Source organism: Ambystoma mexicanum, chromosome 11 (genome assembly GCF_040938575.1).
Source record: "Ambystoma mexicanum isolate Mex_15411 chromosome 11, UKY_AmexF1_1, whole genome shotgun sequence".
NCBI classification, from domain to species: domain Eukaryota; kingdom Metazoa; phylum Chordata; class Amphibia; order Caudata; family Ambystomatidae; genus Ambystoma; species Ambystoma mexicanum.
Window position 1 is genome coordinate 667,380,597 of NC_090934.1, and position 23,899 is coordinate 667,404,495.

Below are 23,899 nucleotides of genomic sequence, written 5' to 3' on the forward strand. Positions count from 1 at the left end.
TGCCCTACTACCTACTAATATAGATTTACTGACCCAAATTTCCTCTGACCCTAAACCTCTGCACCTGTGTTTGCTACATCACCCCCTCCTGAAAGACCAAAGAAATATTGAAGCTTAGTACCACATAATGAAATACACCAATCATGGGTCAAAAGATACATGTATCTTTATTTCTGTACAGATTCAAAGGCAAAATCAGATAGCTATCTGGCTCCCAACACCTTGCAGTGTGTACACGCAGGCACAGTGAGGAGAGTGAGTGCTGGATATCCCAAAACATGCTCTATTTATGCAGCATACCGGTCATTGTCCAGCCCTTCTCCAAACTAATAAGTTACATACAAGGGTTCATGCCCAGTTCACATGACAAATATGACAATATTGTTTAACACATTTAACATATTTACTTATCCATGAAAATTCAATGGCAATGTTAGTTCTCCAGTTAGAGTAAGTCCAGTTTCAAGAATGAACACAAAGAGTGTATGCCAAAGCACACGGTTTTAGTTGTTTTGCATTCTGTTCCATTGTTTGACTGAAGATGAGGCTGTGGGCGCAGACAACACTTAGATTGCAGTTTATTCTAGTCACAAGGTTTCTTTGCGCAGAACAAACATTTTGATCTTGGCAGCCTTAATGTTGACATAGCTCAAAGTTCACTCTGCTCAGCTGCAGCCGAAAACACAGTTTACCATTTTAGGACAGAAAGCAGTAGTTAGAATCAAAATGGCGGATGGTTCTAAGATGGCGGTGAAGTCGACTTCTATTCAAGGCATTTTAAACACGTTTTTTCTCTACAATGCGAATGTGCTTAGGCCAATGTTCATAGCCAGACGGTATTATGCGAATATGGCTTAACACTCCCTACAAGCTCCACGAGGTGTGGCACAGCTGTATTTACATTCTAATTAACAGGTGACGTCACCAACCCTCATGACCACTGGATCACTATCCGGGCCTAAGGACTTGCTAGAATATATTTTGTTGCTTGTTCTTGTGCCTCCCTATAGAACGCTGGATCTGAACCTCCCCACTCCTCCTTCAGTTAATTTATTAACTGATAACCCCTCCTTCTCCTTATATCCTCATCCTTTTGGATCCATACCTTATAAACCCCACTTAAGCTTTCTCCACTTGCTTCAAACTCCTCCGCTGTTCAAGTCAGAAAACAGCTCCCACCATCGCCATAACCGTTTACCCAGTATTATTTGTAGTTTTCAGGGTCTAGGGGAGAGCTAGACAGTGATCACCTATCAAAGCCATGTGATTCTCTTGTTCCCCCCTCCATTGCTCTGTTTGCATTTGCACACTTCTGGACATGGGCATCGCATCCTAATACACTTTCATTGAGAGTGGCATCATATATATACCCTTACTACCACCCCCTGAAAACACCTTCACCACATTTGACATGCACACCGAGTAACGAGAACCTCTATGATAATCGGGACAATGACTTTTATGATGTGTGATACCCATGCAGGTACCCAAGAACATTCTTTGTCAAACCAGTCCCACTCGACCACTCTGCTAGCATCTTTTTCCATTGTGCTTATTTTCATGCAAATGCCATCTTCCATCGCTCTAATTAAGTCTAACATATACACATTCTGCATAGTTGACAACCTAACTGCTCTTAATCCTTCCCTGATTGCATTCAGCCCTCTTTCTGTGCCATTCACCAGTTGCAGTAACTCATAGCAGATTATCGGCAGCCGCTTGGCATTTGTGGCAGTCTGTATGCTAGGTGCCAGAAGAAATGTTAAAAAAATGTCCACTTTGCTAAAAAGTCTGAACGCCATAGGAATTGCGGCCAACTTATCCGTGAACTTTTGAAGCAATCATTGTTATCTGTTTGGCGTCTTTGCAACTTCACATCCAATTTCAAATACAGTGATCCTTCAGTGCATTTTGGAGAGATTTATCGAAGGGCAGGATGCTCAGAAATTGGCAAAAGGTATGAATGGAGCACACAAATGGTGGGAGAATGCCAGGTGACCAATGAACATAGCCTGCGAGCATGGTGTGAGCTGGGTGCACGCTTCAGGGTAGCAAGCCCAAAAGAAATCCATTAGAGCTGAAGTCCCTGCTTGCAAGCTCGGGAGTTCCATTACTCTCTGGCATGCTTTAATGCTGCCCAGCATGGTGCTCCCTGTCGATTTGAAACATAAAAAAGAGTTTGTGAGTGCCTGTATTTGTACTTGTTGCCTATTTTCATCGATCCAGGTCAATGCCTTAACATTACTTTCCCAAATACTACAAGTGTTATTCATTTGCACATCTACTTCTTCAGAAAACCCTACCAATCCTTCTGCCCTACATCCTACCAACCCTTCCACCCATTCGTCATTACAGAACACTGCACTCTCAAAATGCATCTATGGCCTAATTCTGCACCATTGGCACTAGATGCCCTGTCTTGTTCATACAAGACAGGGTGCGCTGTGCGTTGAATGAGACCCCTTTGTCTCATAATGCAATACCACATTCTTTGTCTCCTCCCTTTCTGTAATCATTTTTAGCTTGATTTAATCATCGTCATAAACAATGTCGCGCCTTTCCGCCCATTGCACTCAGACCTGGTGTCCATGGAACAGCCCCCTAACAATCACACATATGTATAAACTATGTCCGGTCTGTGTTGGTACTTTCGGATGGATAAATGGCTTGGATGTGCCTGTTGCTTTTGACATGAGGGAACAGACATAACAGGTGCTGTTAGCCCTTTCTCTTCTCCCTGCGCTCATGTGGTTGTACCACATGTTTTCAGTGTCAGTGTGATATGATCCCCTCCTGCTGCCCACAAGGAATTTGGATGCCAAGACCTCTCTTTTTCTCTTGACCACTGTCATAATTACATCATCTGCCACACATAAATTACTACTGCTTCCTACCAACAGTGCCCATTCTACTTTAAACAAAAGGAAAGGAAGAGAGAAAAAACAGAAAGCAACAATAAAATACAATGCATAACTCATGTACTTCAGCAGTCCTCTGGGTCTTCTGTGCTGTGGTGCTGAGACAAAATAGTCTGGTCTTCTGAAAAGACGAATTGATGTTAAAAAACTTAAAGTTAGTTGAGCAATACTTCCTTTCACTCATGACTTCTCCTGGAAAGGGGCTGCTGCCTTTGTCCCTGTGCACATCCTTACATGGGTCCATACCCTCCTGCCCTCTTCTTTGACTGCTGTTGGGTGATATAGGTAATCGTCAAGGGGCCTAAAAAGGGGGCTTGTGCCATTGACAGGTGATGTTCTTTATGTAGATCCTATCCCCTGGATACAGTTGCAGCTGCTGCAGCTAGCACTCTTCCACATGTGTGGGGATGTCTGCAGATGATGCTGCCTGGCTTGTGCGAAGTGCAACCTATCATGAAAGAATTGGTAACGTCTTTAAGGTATCCCTGAAACCTCTGCCCTCGGACCTCAGTAGAGCTGTGAACATTCAAGATCGTACACACAGGAGTGAACGGTGCTCACATTCTCCTGCCTGTAACAATCCCATGTGGGGTTAGGTGGTGGTTAGAACCAGGCTGGTTACGCAGGGTGAACAAATCAAGCAGCAAGCAGTGCAGCCAACACTTGTGTAGTGTTTCACATCTTCGCAAGGCATTTCTTAAGCAGGCTGTTAAGAGGATAAACAATGCTGTTGGCTTTGGGTGGTATGCAGAACATAACTTGTGTTTTATGCCCAATAGGGAAGTTATCTCTTTGAAGCGGTCACTGAAAAAATGTGGCCCATTGTCAGATCTCAATACCTCACACACATCCCAGTGAGGGAAAACCTCATGCACAAGAAATGTAGCTGCTGATTTGGCATCAACATGGGCACATGGTCCTGCCTCAAGCCAACACGATAATGGGCACACCACCACAACCAAATAGCAAAACCTGTTACACCTTATAGTCATAGCAACAGAGTTGATAAGTAAATGTCGGAATAGCCCTGAGGGGTGTGGATAGGTTGCTTTTATTGTTTTAAGTATATGCCTGTGTACCTCTGGCAGGTCATGAAGTTCTTAATGTGTTCAGCCACATGTTTCTGTACATTTGGGACAAACCAGTGGTCATGGAGGTCTGCTGCAATATACTCTTTGGATGTGTGTGGTGAGTAAATTAATTGATCCATGACAAGCGTAAACAAGTCCTAGGACATTACGGCTTCTCTGTTCTGTTCTGTCTACATATTAAAGCTGTGGTCAATAGCGAGCACCCTCTCATTGTTCATAAGTACAGTTGTAGCTGCAAAGCACGTCCCTGTAGTTCTATGATTTGGGTCATAGGCAGAGCAAGTGTCTGTGAGAGGTACCTGTTGCTGTGAAATGTTTGTGAACATGGGCACTTGGTCTGTGACGTGGTAACTATGCTGCTTCTTTAGCTGCTGTATCTGCTGTATCATTATCCCAGAAATTAGGTATGTACCCTTGGTATGCACTGTGCATTTTACAATTGCTAATTCTGTGGGAAGGGGCAGCAGCTCTGATAATCTGGAAAGTAGATCTGCATGTTGTATCGCGTGCCATACCTTTACTGAGCCCATTCCTTTTCCATCTCGACAACCCTGAGGGTACTGTGGATGTCACATATGCTGAATCTGTATAAATGTTAACACACCACACCTTCAATACTTCTATTGCTGTGAGTAATGACTAGTGTAGGGGAAATCATAATTTTGGCATGACCTCAAACTCCCCCTCATTATAATGCACCACCACTGACCCAGTATGATACTGAGAGTTCTGATAGATCGTTGACGCGTCAATGAAAAGTAACTCTCCTTCCTGTAAGTTATCTTCCTGAACCATGGTGAGATTGTCAAATGTGTCCAGACACGTAGTAAAACTGTGTATATAGCCGCCTTCCTGCACTGACTCTGCAAGAAATGTAGCTGGGTTAACAATGTGGCATCTCACCATGTTAATGGAATGGTTCAACAGTAGTACCTCATACCCCAAAGCTCATTGGGTGACGAGGGTAAACTTAGATTTGTCCAAGATGGCAAATACTGCATGCTCTACATAGAGCATCACTGAACAGCCCATAATGATGGTGGAGGATGTCTGTATTGCAAACACCACCGCTGCAAGTGCCTGCTATCATGGAATGTATCCCTTCATTACTGGGCATAAATGATCACTATAATAAGCAAGTGGCTGCTGTCCTTGTGTTTTTTTCTGGGTGAGAACAGTCATCATCAACTGACCATTAGAATGGGAGAAAAGAAAACTTGTAGTTGCTGAAACGGGGTCATTGCTGGGTGCATCATTTAATTCCTGGAACCACTTAATCATTTCTGCTGTCCGATATATGGGGACCTTTTCTTTCTGTGCTTTTTTCAATGCTTGGATGCAGAGCTTTGTGTAGGTTGAGTAATCAAATATCCAGGACCTGCAGTAATTGCACAGCCCCAGAAATTGCTACATCTCTTTAACTGTGCATGGATTTGGTGTGTTGTGTATGGCAGCCACCATTTCTGGATTAATCCTCTTCCCATCAGGGAATGTTATCTGTCCTAAATGCACAACTTCTTTTTGGCAGTATAGCAGTTTGGCTTTGTCAACCTTGTATCCCTTGTCAGTGAATAGGGTTAGGAGTGTTACTGAATCCTCTCTACACTGCTCTTCAGTGGTGCTGCACACTAAGAGACCATCAACTTATTGAATCACTGCGCTAGGTGTCTGCAAGTTACCCAAATACATTTGTAGTAAACTTGGGGGTTTGCAGTACCCTTGTGGTAAACAAGTGTGTTGGAACCTGGCCCCGCAGTATGTGAACGCAGCGATGTACTGTGAGTTAGAGGCAATGGAATCGGGAAAAATGTGTTCTTTAAATCTATCACTGTGAAGTATGTTGCTACTCCACCTCTACCATGTTATTTAAAGAGTGGAGGACCTGAATCATTCTCCACGACCCCCCCTTTCACTATCTTTACAGGGTATATGGGCGTGAAACATAGAGATTCTGAGATTTTAATAATATCTTGTTGCTGTAGGGCCAACATTTTTCATAAATTCCCTCATCTTCTGTCAGTGACAGGGGGTACTGTTTTACATGGAGCAAAATGGACCCTTGTTTCAGCTTGATGCGGACCAACCCTTATTGCCTTCAGCAGTTTGCCATCATGGCTGGTCCATATTTCTTTCGTCACCTTATTTAAATCTTCTTGTAAGTGTGCTCATAATGCCTTTGAGGTGAGAATTTCCTGGCGAACCTCTGTGTTCTATAACCAACTGATATGGACGAAAACAAATCCTTGTCTCATCAGCTGTAAAAACCCTGTGAATGCAATGCTTGACATGACCCGCCAGTAAAAGCCATTGCCTCTTCTGCTGTTTACACCATGGAATTCCTGAATGCCAGCAGATGCTTTCTCTCCACTGACAACCACCTCACCATCGCCAGTGCCATCATAGGATCTAGTCTCGACTATTGCGATGCCCCACTGCCAGGCACCATTGAACGAAATGTATACAAACTGCAAGTCATCCAAAACAGCGCCCTCCATGACACCCAAGGCCTTTCAAAAAATGGCCACATCTCTGAAACTAGAAGTAATGTCCACTAGCTCCCAATATAAGAATGCATTAAATTTAAAACTCTTTCCATCGCCCACCGTTGCCACACCGACGCAGCCCCAGTCTACCTGCCTCAAAGACTTGCGAAACAGAACCCACTGCGGCCAACTCGATCAACAAATTCCCACGGTCTCAAAGTGCCCAGATTCAAACGCTCTAGACTAGAGTCTCTAGTGGAAAACCTTAACAAGAGGGCAATCAAGGGTAGTAGTGAATAGTGAACTGAATGGATACAGTATAGAAGAGTGATCGCATGCATACTGGACGTTGTCAAACATCTCTGAAAGAAGGCGAGAAGCCTAAACCAGAGGATAATCGAGTGTAGAAGTGAACAATGACCTGAAAGCTAAAAGTGTGTAAAACATTGTATCAAAGTGACCGCATACAAGGAAGGGCACGTGTTGAAAGTTCTCTGAACAATAAACCCTTGCAAGTATCAAGGATGAATAATGAGCAACAAAAAAGGGGAGCACAATGAAGTGTGAGCAAAATGAAGTGTGAGCAAAACTTGAGAAAAACAAAACAAAGAGAGCTTGAGAAGCTAAGGGCATATGGTTGCATGACCTGTAATGGGTGGACCGTGTGGTCTATCATCTGCATCTAGACCAGAGGGCCCCAACCAACAATGAACGTAATCAAGTAGACCAAGAAATCTGCTGTTGAATATTGTGAACTATTCAAAGTGGTTTTGAGCTTTGGGAAAAGGAATCCAGAACTCCTATCAAATATAGTGTGAGTGTGAAATAGCATGACAAGAGACTGTGAACTTTGAAAAGGAGAACCCAGAGCCTGGTTGAATAATGCAGAACAGTTGTTGAATCGTGTGAATCAAAGAACTTTAAGCTTGGGCAAGGGAACCCCGATGAACATTGCTAACCAGAAGGCAGTTGGCGCTCGGGAAAAAAGTGCCCTGATAAATCTGCTGAACTTTGGGAAACCGTGGGGCTTTGAGCATGGAGAAAGGAACCCTAAGAAGCCTGTTGACCTTTAATGAATCTGAATGCTTTAGATCTTGGGGAAAGGAGCCATGAAAAACCTTGGTGAACTTTGTGGGTTGTATACGAATTGTTCAAACTACAATTGTTCGAATCACAATTTATCTTTGCGCAATTGACCGAATTGTGAAGGTCAATTGTTACACATATGTGGGGGGAAACCCCCCACAACCATACGGTCAATTGTTCAAAGGTCAATTCGGACCCTTGACTTTCAATCAATTAGGTAATTCGAACTATTGTGTTCGAACAATTTGGATGATACCACTTTGTGAACTAATATGTTTTGAACTTGGAGAGCAGCCTGTGGAACTTTATGAATCAGAGTGATTTAAAGCTTGGGGAAGTGATCCCAAAGAAACATTTTGAACTGTCTGTACTAATATGATTTGACTTCAAGAAGGGAGCCAGAGAAGAGCTACAGCAGAATCCTGTGTTTGCATTTTACTTTTGAACACTATTTTTTGTTCAGCAATAAAATCCCTACACTGTGTTTAGTTAGATGTGAGGGCAAGCATAGGTTTTGACACAGACCGACTTTTGTTTTGGACTTACAAACTTTGACTTTCCTTAGTTGCATCAGTTGAGGGAAATCCCAAATGAGTGATAGGGAAAGCTAGGCTTTACATCATCCTGACCTTAACTAAAGAAGTTGACTGTTTAAAACTTAAACCTTTGTTGTCAGTGTCCTCTTGATACCTTGCCTGTCTCACATATGGTGTCAGGAGCAGGATGCAGTTCAAATGAAAAAAGTTGGGAGACTCTGAAATATGAAAAGTTGAGTAACAGTGCTTCGGATCCAATTATGGCCACCATCGGATCCGTAGGATTCAACTTTTGTTGTAGTCAACAGGAAACTATTCCTCCAAGGGAAAGAAGATGGATATCCACAGATTTAGTTTTTATACCACCCGCTGGGATTTATATTCGATTGGCATCCAGGGTTGGGACTGGCATGCCGATTTGGGAATGAGATCTTGGGAGGGGTGATACATTCAAATGTTTAAGGTGATGTTAAAGTATCAATACAAAATCATGCAAAGAAGTAATTCTGTGTTTACCAGGGAAATAAGATCACTCAAGGAGTGATTGAGAAGGCAATGCTTGCCAAAATAATAGAGAAGGAAGATGTGGAAAGGGGATACAGAGCTTCAGGGAAGAGGAGGAGACTATCAATGACTTCACCTTCTCTGAAACGGAAAAGGATTGAACTGTGCCTTCAGACTTAGCAGTGGCCCAAAGAAAAGATCCACTCCTAATCACATTTCTTTCACTAGTGGTCTCAGAAAAAGAAAAGTATGAAAGAAGGGAACCGTTTTTTAGGTGAAAGACTGATTTCTTTATAGGGGAAAAACCCTATCAGAAGACAGAGTAAAGTTACCATTGGTGATTCCAGAAAGCCATGAAAAGATGTTCTTGGTAAAAGTACAGTCCCATCTCACAATAGATCATACAAACCATAAAAAACATTTATTTAAGAGAAACGTTCTTTTGGCTTGGAATGGAGACCCATTTTAAAACCCTAATGCAAACCTATATGACTTGTCAGAAAGTCTATATATATGTCCTATCTGCATGTTCTTATAAGGAAGAGATAGACATAAATCAGAATTCTTTCAAGGGAACAATTATACAAACACTGTATAATGAAGAAAAGAGTAACCTTTATCTTTTTTTCTATTTTGGACTGCTTTCCTACAGTTGTGTCCTCTTTTTTTATTTGTTTACCCATCCACCCTTTAGTCTTGGTTATCTTTTCCTTACTGTCTCGATTTCTGTTCTATGAAATGGAATTCTGCTCTTGCTGCATGTGTTATGGGATGCGTGGGCAGGTTTCAACATCATGTGTAGCATGTTCACAACTCACTACTATTGTGTGGACCATTGCAAAGTGAAAATTGGGCCTCATTACGAGCTGGCGGGTTACCAGCACACCTGTAACACTGTTATGTCACCTGACATCCCAGTGTTACTGGGATATCACAAACGGCGGCGGTACAGTAAATCCCCATTCCATGGAGTTCCACAGGACTCCATGGGAATGGGGACACTGAAGCACCAGCACCGCTAATGGTGCTGGTGCTTCAGTGAGAAACATGCGAGTAGGGGCTTGAACTCCTGGCAGGTCAGGCCTGCCGGTAGTTCAGTGCCCCTACCAGCATACTTATAGTTTCTGGAAAGGGGGCCAGTACGTTGCTGCCCGTACATTTATTTCCAGACCACCTCGTAATGAGGACCATTCCATTTTGCAAATTGCTGTTACATTTTGATGTTACAATACTGTAATACTCATATAATGTTTTTGTGTAGCTGTTCATGCCGAATTCCTTCCACTTCTAAGTGCTGCAATGGCTAAACTAATGATACTCATTTCAACAACTTTACTAACTAAACGGTCCATGTTTGCAATTCTGTCTGTGTTTCACTACAATGTTGAATTTTGAACAAAACAATTGAAAGTCGGGAAAGAGATGGAGGAGTGTCTTGATGAAAGCCAATATCCCAAATGCACACATTTTACCTGTTTGTAATAATGAAATGTGTTGTTTCAACTTTAAGATTCCTCGCACTAGCAGGAAGTGAAGGTAGAATACAGTGATCATGCTAGAATTGATGGTACCCATTTGGTAAGTATTCAATCTCTGTGCCACTTATTCTCAGTGAATGTGGCATCGTTTGTTGAAAATCCAAAAGTTTTCACTAGCAAAAGAACAATTCCACAAATTGCAAAGCAATTCATGCAAAGTTAATTTAACAGGTGCAGGATCTTAATCAAATTGTACTGTACTTTTCCATGCAAGATTTTCCAGAGGGCCACATTGAATTCAAAACCTTAGCTGAAATGACTGTGTGTTCCAAGAACATGATGACAATTATGAATCAGTTCATGCATATATTAATGCTTTAAATTGTTTAAACAAACTGTGCTTCTTCAGACAATACTAAAAGCTGCACTTGGTCCAATTTATGTAAGAAACTGGGAGTTGTTTGGCAAATGGTTATGTTCTTCAAAAAAAGAAAACGGACAAAGTTGAGGAAAACAACACCCAGAATACCACGGTGGGCAGATTTGGCATAGTAATTGCTACTATGAAGTGAGTAGCTCTTAGTGTTTTGATGGCGTAGTGCCAATGTGGTTTTGCATTGATTTACACATATGGAACACTGTCCTTTATGTATCTATATCAACCATTACATCTCCTTAGTATTTAGCAATGTCCTTTGTGGCACTGTTTAGTGTTAAACAATCACCTTATGTTTAGATGTATGCATTTTGTTTTCTTTAAAAATTAGCTGACATAACATTTTCTTGTGCACTTTTATTAGTGCCATTGAGTTATGTAAACGCTAATTAACTCAGTGCTCTCTCATCACTGATCCTGACATAAAACTCCTACTTCTTACTGAGCTTACAGTATGATAACATGTCTGGTAATCATTTAAACTGGCTGCCCCAGTCTTTGGACATCAATCAAGTGTCCCATAATATTCGTCCATTTCAGGTTGTCCTGATCCTCCGCTATCTATTTTTTAAAGTAGAATTACGTTTTGAATCTAATTCTTTTTTTCTATTTTTCATCTGTGCCATCAATCAAATCTGGGGCTGTATTACCGAAAATGTGCCCTGGTGAAAGTACAATTACCACAAGAGCAAATATTGGGCCTCATTACGAGGTTGGAGGTAGGCATGGCGCTATTAGCGGCATGGCTGCCTCCAAACTCGTTCCAACACCGCCCTGGTGAATGGAGCAATTACCGGTCCATTCCAAGGTGGGCGGGACCGGTAATCCCCATTCACAAAGGCCATTCCCCATTCCCATTTGAGCCCCCATAGGGCTCAATGGGAATGGGGAAGGCGCTAATAACGGTACCGCAAATTGCGGTACCATTATTAGCTCTAGAGTCCCTTTGTGGGTCCCGTCCTTAACGCCTGAAAAAAACAGTCGTTAAGGAAGGACCCACAAAGGGAACTCGTAGTAGGGCGGTAAGGGATTACCGGCACCGGTGCCCTTACCAGTGCTGGTAATCCCTCACCGCCCACCTCGTAATGAGGCTCATTGTGCAAAATACCCGGTTCTTTAAATGCACTCCTTAATCCTACTTCACTCTCTCAAGTGCTTATAGGCTATGCAAGTGAGGAAGCCACATCTTTTGCTTTGGGCCATCTCTCCACAGTGATTACATATGGACATACAGTATACCCTGGTTCCCAACACTCAAATGCAAATCGCCTCAGTAGATAATTTTGCCTTGCAAATGAGCCAGAATCATGTTGCCATATTTGAGTGATCAGATCATATATATGTGAGTATAAAGTTGAAAATAGAACATCTCTGAATTATTTGAGGCAAGAGAGGACAGTGAGTGTCTGTCTCTGGGTGCATCATCATATAATGGCTACACCAAATGCTAGTTGCACAGATGAAGAATTATAATTATTGGTAGTCACACGGATATTACATTCAGTGGATGTAAATTACTGTACCATGTTTTAGTGGACAGATCAAATATTAGTTGCATAGTAAAAGTCGTCTAAATCTTGGTAGGCAGAAGGAGATATATACTATTAAGAGCATGTACATGACTCTGATCTCTTTTAGTGGACTGAAGCAATGCCAGTTGCACAGAAGATGTCATATAATCTTTGGTAGGCAATATGAGATTGTGCTCAGTGCTGCACGAAATTGTATGCCTCATCTTTTTTTCCAGAACAAATACTTGATTCCAAAGATTGATATTTAGTTGCCGGAGATTATATTCAGTGGCTGTAATTGAATATAATACATTTTACTTGCCCTATTTACTTTTTGCAGAGAAAAGGTCTTATCTTTCTTGGTAGGTAAGAGGTGATAACATCCAGTGGCTGTGGGAGACTGCACCATTTTCTTGTGGCCAGATCTAGTTGCAGGGAAAAAATATCTGTCCACTAGCGTCTGTACCACACATCCCAAGTTAGTTGCGTCAGCAGCATTGCATTGGTGAATGGGCTCTGTTAGTTGTTTAGAAGTGAGTGCTCTGGAAGTGGACATAATGAAAAAACATGCACAATTGTGAGCAATATAGGCCTGCTATCAGGCTAGGAACCTCCTCTGTCCCAGTGTCCAGAAAATGCACACAGATGGTAACACACACCTGCCCACAAATAAGTGAGAGAAGTAAGACCAGAGTTTGCTACCTTAGTAATTGGAAGGCTGAAATGAACTTAACACGGGCATCCCTTGCAGCAAGTTTACAATATCAGCCATTCCAGCGGCTCACAAAGCAAGAAATTTCCCACAAAAAGAGCACATGAGAAACGGGAATCATCATACGTGTGTGGGGATTTCGAGTCAAGTCAGAAGCGGCCTCAGTGAGTTCTGTAGCGTTCTGTAGCACAGCGTCTGAGAGGTGCAGCTTGACTCCGTTTTTGAAGTTCTTTCCTCTAATCCTTTCAAATCTGAGAATGCTGTGCTCGTACCGCTCGCCCGCCCTTCCGCCCGCTGTGAGATTAAGCAAGAGGGCTGTGAACGGCGAGCGTGACTGGGCTTACTCGGGCTTACACGTACAGGTTGGTACTCGGCTGGGACCTTATGCTTTAGATTCCAGACTGCATAGAATCTATAAGCGTTCTTCTCCTTGCCTGCCCACACATTTATACAAAATTACTCATTTTCCGAGAGGTGACAGCAGAGGTTTTTGCCTCTTTGAGCTCCGACCAGTTCTTATGGAACAAATAAACAGACACATACTCACGAGATTCATACAGTGATCATTTCACCTGATCTAGAAAAAGGAACCTAGAAAGAGAACGAACCGATGGAGACGAGCGTTTTTCTACTGCTCGAATCCTCCACGCTACCCCTGCTACTATAATCAAAGTACTATCTCTGACCTCTATTGCCCATTCGGGACCGGTGCCATCACCTCATGTTGGCACTGAATGGCTCGCAAGTCCCCAGATCTTCGACGAGACTGGCCACTAAAAATGCTTTAGCTGAGATGAGTCTAAAAATTCACTTGATCTAAAAGAAATTGAAGACCTGATGGGCAATCAAGAAAAAATTGCTTTCATTTTTGATTGATCCGAAACTGGACTACCTAAAATGCCCACAGGTATGACATCCACTACATTTCCTGATACCAGGATGAACTCTTCCCCTCAGCAATATGGCCCGGCCCCCGACCACTAAAAACAATCCATTCACCTTGCATCATGAACCAGAGCCCTCAAGACAACTGGTCATCCCCACATACCTACAAAGACTAGATGCAGATGTAATAATCATCCGGAATGTCCGCGTGAGGCCATCCCAACGTCGTTGATGGAACTCCAAAATATGTTGACAACAACAACAAATCCTGCAATTCTGCCGGTTTTAAAACTGTATGAACCTATTGCAGAAAATACCAGAGATCAAGCAACTCTCCTGTCAATGATCCGGACTAAGCTATATCCTATGAAAATTCTGATCGCTAAAACCCAGGCAAGTCTAGATCACGAAGCAGAAGTGTCGCACCAATGGCAGACAAGATTATTTGACATTGCAAGCAAGGACAGGGCTGAAAATGCACTTCTAACTGTGATGATGAAGGGCATATCGGCAGATAAACAACGGAAGAAGATCCCATCGCCTCCGCTAGATAACGCAGAAATATTTCACTCCAACTTACCTAATGTGGGCCTCGAACCAATACTCAGATCAATCCACCAGATGGCAACATGATTAAACCAACATCCTCCGAAGCACCCTCCCTAATCAGTCAAGACAAAGTGACCAAGACCCTAGTCCCTGGCACACAAAAACTTCTGCTTCCAGCTCAACTGACTGATAGAGATAACATACAATTGCCATCAGATCTTACAGGAAAGACAAACCAACAACAAGAATTCTCGATCTTTAACCGAGAGGCAAATGGAACCAGAAAAAAAGAGAAATCAAAGAAACAGCTAAAGAAGACCAAAAACATCAATAGGAGATAAAGAGCCTTTCTGAGGAACCTCCCCCTCCCAGACAAACCTCATGTAATTCAACCCCTGTTAGGCAGAATCAAATGTAGTACACTTTGGGAACACCACACACAATTTAGACTACTAGTGTAAGTACAAATTCACCTTTGGTACAAGCCTGTACTACACAGTAAAGTGGTAGCGATGGCTGAGCAGCCAGACTTATCTCAAGAGTAAAGTGAGTAGTATCAGAAGTTACACAAATGGACAACAATTACTATGATTCAAGCAAACTCTGATTCAAGGTTTCTGAGTAAAAGAATATACATTTATTTACACCATCAGTTATAAAACAGTTCACTATTCTAAAGCAGCAAAAAATCACAATCTTAATACACTACAATGACCCCCAATAAATTCTGGAGAAGTTAATCTAAAAAATGAAGTGTGAGCAAAATGGCACTCCAGTAATTTAAAAGGGAGGAAAAGACAAGGTTATTCAAAATCAACAACACCAACAAGTGATAGGTAACGCAATCTAGAAAAGGCTTACTACAACTAGGATTCAAATCAATAGGCCTGGACCAATGGTAATGTTTCAGAGTCTTTGCAGAGGATCACACAGTTCAGAGATCGTGGTTACGTCTTTGCCAAGAGTTCAAAACGAAGTTGGTCAGAGGAAAAGGTATTCAAAGGAGAAGAGAAGAACAAGCCTTCAGAGAGGTATAAGATTTCAAACACTTTCACCGTGGTCGGACGTAACAAATGACCGGATTTGCACAGTACCTTAAAAGAAGAAGAATGCTGTAGCTGAGGTGGATGTTCCTGGCACTTCCTGCAGGCTAATGGTTCCTGAAGCGACTGTCATGGTGACAAGAAGGAGGAAGACTGGAGGGTCCTGCACTGCCCAGGGAAGAATCCAGCGGCACAACAAAGCGTCAAATAAAAGGTGCGCTCCTTAAAATCACAAATGGACTCTCTCTCACTGGCTATCCGGTTTCCTGTAGCACAGTAAATACGACCAGGCTGAAGAGAAGGTCCAAGGGCTTTGTGAGCTGGTTGGTCCCATCAGGCTCAAGGGGAGACGACTCTTGCAGATCTCCTCTGTCATCAAAGTTTCAGGCGATTAGGACCTGCAGCAGGGCTTCCCCGGGATGTCCAGTAGTTGCAGCAGTCGTCTTCCTTCAGCTCCTAATTGGTTCTCTCGTTCCAGTGGCGACTCTGCCTTCCAAGTCCCAGAGACCTGTTTTCAAGCAGTTACCCCCAGTCACACAGCCTGGCTGTCAATCACACAGCAGGGTGGCCGTCCTGGCAGGACAGTCACCTAGCCAATCAAACTAGAGAGTGACGTGGGTCTCCAAGGAGACCCTGTGCAGGGGGCCTCAAACCCCTCTCTCATATCCTGTCCACCCAGACACTCAGGCACCTAAGAAGGGCTTCTGTGCAGAAGCCTGACAAAGGACGTCAAACAAAGGAACCAAACCTGGTTTGGCACGCAGAGTAAAACACGAGAAAGCCCTTTACAAAAAGAAATGGTGAAGAAACCCAACCGGAACCAAATCAAAATAAAAGGGGTCCAGCGGGTTTAGAGTTTGAGGCTACCACCATAGCCTCTAACGTTACAGAGGCTATTTTCATAGCTCGCTATAAAATAAAAATTGTATATACCACTGCCACCAGCCAAATCTTAGAGAAAGGGGAACAAAATAATGTTCCATGAGAATCAGACAAAAAGGGATAACTATTAACCCTTCCAGTACTCTATGGGAAGATAGGTTGTTCTGGGTCTGTAAATTTAAAAAGACTAGTAAAGTCAATGGCAACTTTAAATGTTCTGGGAGACAGTAATCAGTCCCAGAAAATGGAGTTTAGAGTGGGAATTCTAAAAAGACAACCCTGTGTCACTGCACTAAAGGTGCTCTGTGACACACAGTAAAATGATGATGCCTATGGAGTGGGTAAGACTCCATAGTCCATGAGCACAAAACATGTACAACACATAGCAAAAACACATGTTAGAGATGGAAAAAAGGTTCACACTCTTACCAGGTGGAAAAAGGTAACCCTAGAAATCCAGCAAAGCTGCTGAGGGACTCAATAGGTAAGGGGAATTTGCCATTCTCGAGAATTCTCCCTAACAACCCCAAATGAATTGTGCTTCCTCCATCCCCAAGGAAGCAACTATTCTTCCCAGGAAACGTAATCCATCTTAGAAAACACAAGATACAGACAAAGAGAGTGCCATTGTTAATAGTATGACGGACTTGTCATTACACATGAACAACCAGCCACCTATGGTAGCATCTGATGTGCAAGTATCCAACATCTCTGATGCCCAAGGCATTTTGCTTGAGAACAAACCATCATTAATCATTATAGATGAATACAAACAAACAGTGTCTGATGTCACTGCTACCCATCACCTCACCGTTGAAACCATCTCTGATGATGATTGGAGCCCATCGGCACATGATTATAGCAACATTTCAGACGACTCTCTTCTTGATGAAACGTTAGCTAATGACAATTCTTCTGTGAACGAATCAGCAAATAATGTCCCCAATGCAGGATGATCATTACCATCCTTTGTGCACCCAAGAACGACAGTCTAAGAAAAGTCCTTACTTATTGAACGAATCTCCCCCTCCCACAATGGTTTGATACTAAATAAAACAAACATATTACGACTTTTCCAAGCCATCCCTCAGCTAAAAACCATGACAACGACAGACATAAACCTAGTAGAATTTGTCCATCATGAGAAAACAGACCTGGCATTAATACATCTTGCAAAAGTGAGAGCACATATCCTGGTGCTGAACAATGCACAATATCTTGAAGACCTTGGATTCACATGTGAGGTGAGCATCTGCCACAAAACCAAAAGAATGGAGAGGCCATATATCTTATATAATAAAGAAAAGCCAATGGAAACTTCCAAAAAACAAATCTACCATTCAAAAAATGGCAGCTCTCGCAGCAATCCGTTTAGATGGCATACTACTCCTCAGACACGTCAACTGCAGAAACCTCAATCGGATACGATTAACAATTAAAGTGCAAAGATCTCAATACTATATCCCTTTGTACTTGGAATACCAGAGGCTCGGGACATATGCTCCAAATTGAACATGCAAAATTTCAAAACTACCAGATTATTTGCATTCAAGAATCCTGGCTTTCCACGCTTCCGATATGCAAAGGTTATGAAGTATTCATTAAGCTTGCTATAAAAAAAGGGAGGCCCTCTGCAGGCCTGCTAACCCAAAGAAAGGCAAATGGCTCATACCAAGTACTCAAATCAATCAACCCGAACTCTTGGTCTCAGTTTACGATGCTACAATATCACACTCAAGATTCAATTGGTCAACACTCTACTCAACTACTTGTGATCGCCAATATATTCTGGAACTCTATAGTCACAGGAACCTCAAGTTTTGTCGATACCATTGTAACTTTTATCGACGAATTATGACTAGCTTATCCGAAATCCGAGATAGTTGTATGTGGAGACCTCAACGTCCATTTGTCCGCCCCTGATGGATGAACCTTGGAAAGCCAAGAAAAAAACTCCAAAGCTCGAATGTGGGAAAAAGAATTGAGTAAACGAGAACTTATTCTGATTAATGAATCCACTCTCTATAATTCTTTACCCAAAGCAACATGGAAAGGCCATGCGTCTGAGGCAATACTAGACAACATTTATACATCTGAAGGTGTCTATAAAGAAACAACGCAATTCACAAACAACCCCAATGGGCATAGTGACCATCACATCTTGGCAATCACCTGGACTGCGAATGTACGAGCTAATGAGAGATTACAGTTACCAAATCATTTGCTCAATGGTGGCAAGAATCAATTGAGAATTACAGGAGAACAATTACCTGCTCTCACAAACAAATTTAAGCACACCCTATGCCTTTTTTCATGCAACCAAGTTTTCCAAAAATCAGAAACAAATACATACGCATGCATATAATATCGCACTAGCACGAGAGAAAAATCAACTAATCAAACATCTGCGCCAATTGAAAAATCAAGCCTCTATAAAGATAAAAGAGCTGATAAAAAAGACTAAACAACAATACCATAACTGGATTAAATCCATGAGACGTATTATTGCACAAAATGACGCAGAAACTGTTTCGAGGAGCAAATTGAACAGAATTGCAAATTGAGCTGGAATATGAAATGGGACCATACTGACATTCTACTTCAGATCCAAAAATGTAATCCATCCCAAGCTCCTGGTCCCGATGGGCATTCCAACGCCCACCTAAAACAAAATCTGTCCAACTGGGTTGACATCTGCATGGAAATTTACAAGGCAATCGAGATACAGAATATTGTCCCGGCATCATGGAAGAAGGCTATCTTGATACCTATTTATAAACGTGGAGATCGACATCTGGCAATTAATTGTCATCCTATAGCGCTCCTAGACCCCTAATCCTGCTAGAAGGGCTTATATGGAGAAAAATGTTGGCGCTTCCTACAGCTTTTCCGGCCCCGCGAATCCGACATGAACTAGGCCTCCAGTCATTGGAAGCAATGAAAAACTGTAAAACCATGATGCAATACAGGAAGCTTCATGTAAAAGATAAGATCCCTGCAATAGACATACTCCATAAATGCTCCCAAGCAACTAAAGCTACTGCCCTTGATCTCTGAAAGTGCATTGCATCAACTTACCAGAGACTGAACAGATCCAACTGGAGACGCTTATAAATCGCCCTCAACAAGAGTAAAATAAAGCTCCAAAGAAACGACTGGTTGATAACAATTGAAACCACTTCCAAGTATAAACTGTCATTGACACATAACATCGATGTCAGATCAATACATCAACTGCCACACTATCTCCAACACTTTCTAGACCGTAAGATTAGAGACAAATTCCTGAGGCTACAGCTTAACCTTCTCCCCACGCGCCAGTGCCTGGCCACGATTAAGCAAATTCCAGAGGAACTAACAGCCTGCGGATTATGCGAAGTTCCCATTAAAATCGAGACTGTATACCATCTTACCATGGCCTGAATGGCTCTGCAATCGCAAAGTAACCTATTCAGTGAGAAGTGGATTCCTCATATCTCTTCGTTAGACCCAGTAGAACGATGGACACCTACTCACTGAACATTGAGCCTGGAAATCTAATCGACTGTGGACCGAGGGAACTAAAAGGAATTCTTCATTCCAAAATATGAACACCAAATTTGTGTTTCTCTTTGAAAACAGCTAGGATGTTTTTTTTTCTGTCTGTTTTTTTAGTTTATACTTTAGTCTTGTTTTCATTTTATATGAATTTGAAAGTTGAATTTTGAGGGAAAAAGTTTGTTGATAAACTAAAACATTCAATAGAAAAACAAAATACGGCATGCCTCAGACACTCTCACAGCCCCAGACAGGCAACTGCATCAGGCTCCCCTTGTCACTCAGCAACTCCTTTGGCTCCCCCAGATCCCAAGGCACAGTTGACTGTAGAGAGCAGAAGTAAATTCTGACACAGACGGCAGGCCAGATCGGGGGCTCCAAGCTCACCAATTCCCCATCAGACAGCATGCTCGGTCTGTGCAATCATCCCAAATATTATTGCTGTTCATGTGACACAGCTCCTGTGACTAACTGCATTGGAGCTATTTAACTAGTTATGAAGATGAAAGTAAAACACAGAGAGTTACCTTTAAACAGGATGCACCGTAGTTTCATTGGGTATTTTTCCAGTTCTCCCTGTGACAAGGGAGCTACAAAATTAGTTTTTCTTCTCTAGTGCCTGCTAGTCACACAAGCTAGTCACACAACCACAACAGACTTACATGTGAGTTTCAACTAATGCATTTTTATGTCCTATGGTATTTAATGCTATCTTGTGCTTCGCCAAAATTGCAAATAACCGAACAGTTATTTTATTTTTATTAATATAACTAGGGTATTTATTGAGCACAGGCCTAGCTTCTAGAAACACCAGAATGCTTTACAGTCATATGGAGAACAACATGTTGTGGGGAGCAGAGAAACATCGACGTGGGGACATAACAACAGGGAAGTTGGGCAATTTGTCAGACAGATATCTTCAAGAAACCAGGGGTGTAAACAGTGGGATCAGGTCACCCAGTCTCAAGTAGGGAGGGCTTGGAGAGTACATGGACAAAGGTGTTAGGGAGGAGCCAGGAAATTGATGTTATTAATAGTGGATTATAGGGTTTAACTTTTTTAGAGATAGATTGAACTGGAGGCTTCCAGCCCTTTAAGATGATTAGAAATACCCTGGAGATGGGTGAGGATGCAGATTCTACGCATACATTAATAATCAAGATGACACAAATAGTTTGGCAAAGGTTGTCTATTTTAATGCAAGTCTTAAAACAGGGAGTACAACGAACATCAGCAATGGTTTGATACTCTGACTCTAACTACTTCATAAAAATGTTGAGTTCTTATACCCATAATTGGTCACAGCAGACGTGTTGACCTGCATAATTACCAACATCATCCTACATGGCAAACTACAGAAACTTATCGGGAAGCAGGATTGGTTCTAAGTGAATACCTAAGCATAGGATCTATATCTGTATGGAGTAAAGGAGAAAGGTAATAGGATAGCTAACAGGTGGGGCAACTAAGCCCTCCCTCCGAAATGGCCACTATGAATGTCACTAAATGTACGACATCCCATTGGCTAAACAAACTATAGCACCCCTAACTGCATGGTCCCCTACAATTGGTTGGCTTCTAACCCCTGTCAGTAATTTCCACCTACGTGAGCAGCACACAGACTGAAAAACCAGGTGCGGATAAGCTCTTCTTGATACCAGCTTCCCTCCAATTAAAATATGATCCATCCTCACCTGAATGGTCCATTGTCAATTAGTACCTTTGAAGTTGGCCTTGAGTCTGTTCTCTGATAATTTGGATAGTATGGATACTATCCGGCTTCCGTGCATAGGTGTGATCATCTCGTCCATCCAACTTTCTTCCATCATGTAACTGGACACAGCCTTTTCATGAATTTGATTTTATTCTTCATTAGTCCTCTGATGTCTTTTGTTTTTGCTTGACCCTCTTGAACAGGAGCTTCTGTTCGTTCACGTTAATTGTATCCAATGTCAGCCAACTCCTAGATTGATAGGACCTTGGATTTTTTGGCTCAGTGAACTCCTTAGCTGAATTGGATTCTGTTAATTCAATAGCTTTTTGTAACTGTGGCACAGAAATGAGGCCTTCTCGCATTGTTCAGCACTGCTTTATATGTAGTGGAAACATTAATTCTTCACTTAATCCATATGTATCTATGAGGTATATAGGTATCTCTTGGCTCTTGCTGCGGTCTAATCTATTTAGGCATGTGGCAAGCTTTATGATTGCTTTACTGCTTGCATTCCATTGCATCTGTACATGTTTAAACTAACTAAATATCTTCATCCCATTTGTGCTATACATTTCTTCATCTTGATCCCAAGATGTCACTGATCCTTGGTACTTCTTTGTTTATTATAATCGTCTGCCTCTATGGTCTGGTTATCTTTCTATCTGGGTGTCGATTCAACTTTGTATGATGTCACCATTCATCCTGGTCCTTCAGTTTCTTTGTTTCATCAGGAATCTCATTCAAATGGCCATCATATTGTCTTGGATTGAAGTATGGTTTCCTCAATGGGTACTTTACTTCCCATATTCTCTTAGGTATTGGTATTCGTATGGGTACTGCACAGAGCCCTCTCTCTTCTCTTTGTTGGTTTAACTGTTCAGTATATGTCTCATATTTTTGTTCATACGTTTCAGGTAATGTAGGCAGGGCATTTGGAGTGGGGGTACTTGACTCCTCCTCTACAAGTTGGTACAATGAAAGGCACATATATTATTATATGATGTGGCATTTATAATGCGCCTGTATTCATTTCATTTCATTTTTATATAGCGCAGGTAGCCCAAGGGCATCAGGGCGCTTTAAACGAACAGAGACACACATAGAACCCAGAAGAGGACAGTCCATAGCTGAACCCTGAAGATGTCCCTGATCCAACTTATCCCGGTTCATCATCTGAAGAGATATGTTTTCAAACCCTTCCTGAAAGCAAGAAGGTTTGTTTCAGACCTGAGTGTTTTCGGAACACTATTCCACAAGCTGGGCGCCTGAACCAAAAGCAGCTGCCCAACCCCGATTTCAGCTTGAACTTGGGAACGATCAACAGGCATTTACCCCCGGAGTGAAGACTTCTACTGGGGGTGTGAAGCACTAACCTCTTTTTTAAATACTCTGGAGCAGAGCCATAAAGGCATTTATGAACCAGGCAGAGAGCTTTACATGTTATACGATCCTCTACTCTTAGCCAGTGTAACGCCATTCTATCTTTAGTGACATGGTCTCTTTTCCTCAAATTTTTGACCAGCCTAAACGCGTTATTCTGAATCACCTGACAAGTGGAGACATCCCTAGAGGAAGCCCCTAGCATCAGGGCATTACCATAGTCAAGTCTTGATAATATAATGGCTCTGGCTATGGTAGCCATGTTGCCCTCATTAAGGTAAGGCTTAATGGCTTTCATGAGCCTTAAGTAATATGCCGTGTTTTTTTGTAGATAGCTAGTCTGAGCGTGAGAGTCTACCACTGCGTTAACCATCATTCCCAGGGTCTTCACTTTCTGGACTACCTGGATAGTGGCTTTCTTGATTTTAAATTACTTATACTCTGCCCCCAAGTTGGCAAGCTGATGACTAGATCCAAACAGCATAAGCTCAGTTTTGGAGTCGTTCAGACACATCCAATTTTGTCTGCATCCAAGCATTAATTATCTTATAGACCCTGGCTATTACTTCACTGTCTGCGTCATGATGGCTGCCATCCAGTTCCAATATGAGTTGGGTGTTGTCTGCGTAATTTGTAAATGACACCCCCTCCTTCACCAGTAAGCTGCACAGAGTGCGCATGTATATGTTAAACAGCATTGGGGACAGGCTGGCCCCTTGTGGGACTCCAAATAAAATATCACAGGGATCGGAGAAGCTACTGCCCCAATGGACTCTGGCTTGACGGTCCGAAAGGAAGGACAGAAGCCAATCTATGGCTCCTTCTGAACATCCCACATTCTCTCTGAGTGCCTTGATGAGACATTACTGTTGGCAGACTTTTGGCATTGTGGAGAATATGGGGGATTAGGGGTACACAAGATTGGTTATTTGGGCTCAACACTCGATTGAGTCCCTTCTGTAGAATTAATCTTTCTATCCTTCCTCAATGGGTACTTTATTTCCCTTATTCTCTTAGGTATAGGTATTCTTATGGGTATTGCACAGATCCCTCTCTCTTCTCTTTGTTGGTTCAACTGTTCAGTATATGTCACATATTTTGGTTCATAAGTTTCAGGTAATGTAGGCGGGACAGTTGGAGTGGGGGTACTTGAC